Raw genomic sequence first — 3,771 nt, forward strand, 5'->3', positions numbered from 1 at the left:
TCTGACCGTTTGAGCAGACACATGCACATTTGTGGCCTGCTGGAGGTCATTTTGCAGGGCTCTGGCAGTGCTCCTCCTTGCACAAAGGCGGAGGTAGCGGTCCTGCTGCTGGGTTGTTGCCCTCCTACGGCCTCCTCCACGTCTCCTGATGTACTGGCCTGTCTCCTGGTAGCGCCTCCATGCTCTGGACACTACGCTGACAGACACAGCAAGCCTTCTTGCCACAGCTCGCATTGATGTGCCATCCTGGATGAGCTGCACTACCTGAGCCACTTGTGTGGGTTGTAGACTCCGTCTCATGCTACCACTAGAGTGAAAGCACCGCCAGCATTCAAAAGTGACCAAAACATCAGCCAGGAAGCATAGGAACTGAGAAGTGGTCTGTGGTCACCACCTGCAGAACCACTCCTTTATTGGGGGTGTCTTGCTAATTGCCTATAATTTCCACCTGTTGTCTATTCCATTTGCACAACAGCATGTGAAATGTATTGTCAATCAGTGTTGCTTCCTAAGTGGACAGTTTGATTTCACAGAAGTGTGATTGACTTGGAGTTACATTGTGTTGTTTAAGTGTTCCCTTTATTTTTTTGAGCAGTGTATTTGGCTTGTTCCTAGAAATTAATATATAATTTGACCATCACTCATCACGTGTGAAAACAATGAATAAAAAAGGTAAACATTAAATATTATTTGGTAACAAAAGTAAATGGGAATCTTACTGATCAGTGAACAAGCTCTTATCAGACTGATCAAATTGAGCATCGATGCTATTGGGCAGAGCACATCCTTTTAGCTTAGGTTGGAGCATGTCTTTGATATTTGATATTGTAGCTAAATTTCTTTGAGCTTGAGTATTAAATATGTTTGACAAATGGAGTTCATGGAGCTTTTGTCCCATTCTGCAGATTAAGCTATTCTCTGTTTGTTGCTGTGTCATAGCTGTAGCTGTGTGCTCCATACTGCTTATATAATACGACTAAGATTTCTACTCATGAAGTCACCCTCTCTCTGCAGTCCACTTCTCTAATGAAATATTGTCACTGTGGAAACCAGGCAGTCAGTCAGGCTCTCCAGATAGGAACATGAAAACTACAGGAAAGATTATGAGTGGCTGGTAAATGGATGAGTCCCAAATGGTTCCCTATTCGAATGTAGTTCCCTATATAGGGAATAGGATGCCTTTTGACACATCACATTTATTCTGTGTTCACTGGATTGACCTGAATGATTACCCTTTTCATACATGTCGTTCATACATGTACCTTTCTGTCAGAACATTTAGGATTTGCTGTTGACTGAGAGTCCTAGTCCTAGTTTGTTATTACTGTGTATTACTTGTGCCTATTATGTAAACCATTCACTGACAGTTGTCACACTTACACTCTTGCATCTTGGAGACAATGAGAAAGGAGTCTGTCAGGTTGTTGATCTTATTAGGTTAGGCAATAAGCACCCAGCATAATTGTGATGATACCGCAGTCCTTGACGGTGATGACAACCTCCCTTCCATGCAAAGGGAATCTAGACCAGGAAACAAACCTTACCACATTAGATTAAATAGTAACTCATAGAGATGTGTGTTCTAAAACTCACATGATGTAACTCCACAATTAGTGCCATGTTATTGGGTGTGTGTGTGTGTGTGTGTGTGTGTGTGTGTGTGTGTGTGTGTGTGTGTGTGTGTGTGTGTGACAGTTGAGGTTGGGAAACGCTCCTTTCTACTTACTGCCTATCTGTTTACTTAAACTGAAGGTCTCATTCCATTTTTCTTCACTTATGTCTCTGAGATGTTCTGACATTGTCTATGATAGAAATTGATGACCACTTACTCTAGAGGAGGCCTGGCTGCAGCTTCTAGCTGCTCTCAAATATTTTACTCTAGAACCACCAGGCTTTTCAACATACCTATTCCAACCAAGAGAATCCCGCCAGGCATCACCTCTAGTCAACACTAAATCTTAGATAGTCGAGAACCATCTTGCTTCTAGTCTCTATGGCACAGGGCCATAATTTGTTTCAAACTAACCTTGTCGGCGGCACCGTCTTGCACTAACAAAAAACATGATGCTCCACAGAGATCCATTTCTCCCAGAAACACATGGGCTCCTCTGTTTACCCAGAGATGACAATCTTATTTACAAAGGTGCCCTGGGTGCTAGCTGGCAAACTAACTATCTAGTTTCTCAATTGGATTTCAAACACTTCAGCTGTGAAAGCTGGCATAAATTCCCCATAATTGAAAATATTTTTTCCATCGCAGTGCCAAAAAACGAGGAGCCCTCCTACTCCTTGAAAAACTCTCACTCTTTGAAAAATGTCAATGTGAACTAATAAATGCCACTCAGAAACCAAACCAGATGAATGAAAATGGTCTAATTTATGATAATGCATGGATAAAAGAAGCCTGGCTTGGAAAATAAGTGTCCTTTGCCTTAATTCCTTATCTATTGTCACAGTAAGACAGAAACACTTATATGTAGCTTGGCAAAAAGGTATTTAATAATCAACAGTATTTTGTGATGGTTGTCACAAATCCATTTACTCCCACTTCCACAGAAATATAGTCTATGACAAAAACATATATGTGACCGACCGGCTTGATTCGGTCTTATGTAGCAACATTTGAAATTGTGTTTTTTTTTTACATAGGATAAAAGTAGAGACTCAGAGCTAGAACATGGTATATCATACACTACAGTTGAGGAACAATAGGAAAGTAATTCTGCTTTGAAAGTTGATAAACTTATAACACAATTTTTTGGGAAAATGGCCATTGAATATTTTGGAACTCGTACTGGAGAGCTCTTCTTTGTCTACACCCATTCAGCATTGTTCACACCCTCTTCAGCCTTTGCCCCACCCATGTCTTTAATGATTCACATTCATGACATCAGCAGCCTGGTGGTTCAAAATAGCATAACTGGTGTATTTTGACACTAATAAATCCATCCGTTTAAAAATGAATTTAGTATATGTTAATCGAGCAAACCAGGCAACTAAAAGCAACTTTCTAAACAATGTTTTGGTTCGTTTCCAGCTTGTTAGCTAGCTAGCTAATGTTAAGTTAGCTGGCTTCGACAGTTAATGCAGATAATGACCCCATCATATACCTCACAACAAGATCATTATTTACAAGTTAATGGCAAGCAAATGACAGAAAATAGCTTATGGTTGTGAGTGTGACAAAATAAATTATACCAGAGAATTTTAGAACTTGGACACTGTCTCGTTGGCCTAACGTTATATCCTAATTTGACTTTGGTGCAGGTAATGGTGTTCTTCACGTTACCGTCTCTGGGAAACACTCACTATATCAAATAAAATCAAAGTTTATTTGTCACATGCACAGGATACAGAAGGTGTAAACGATACAGTGAAGTGGTACCTTGCATAGTGGAGTCTTTTGTTTAGACATGTGAACCATAATCCCAACTCATAATGTTACTACCCTGCATGAATCTGCAGGTAGCTAACCAGCTAGATTCAATGTTAGCTAGCTAGCTAACATTAGGCTATAACTAGCTATGCAAATGTCGCTGAGATACAAATAATATTACTACACAGATCATACACGTAATTTTAGCTAGCGAGCCAGCCTGATAACATTAGCTAGCTAACAGTATGCTTTATTAACTTGCAATGAAAATGACTTTTTGACAAAATTAGAAAATTGTAATATCTAAAAATGTAGCTAGCTATATTCTTACCTGTATACATGGATGGACGCTTCTCCCTCTCAGTTACGGATGCCATGGTTGCTCTTAGTTTGAA

This window comes from Salvelinus alpinus, chromosome 25 (assembly GCF_045679555.1).
Source record: "Salvelinus alpinus chromosome 25, SLU_Salpinus.1, whole genome shotgun sequence".
Lineage (NCBI taxonomy): Eukaryota > Metazoa > Chordata > Actinopteri > Salmoniformes > Salmonidae > Salvelinus > Salvelinus alpinus.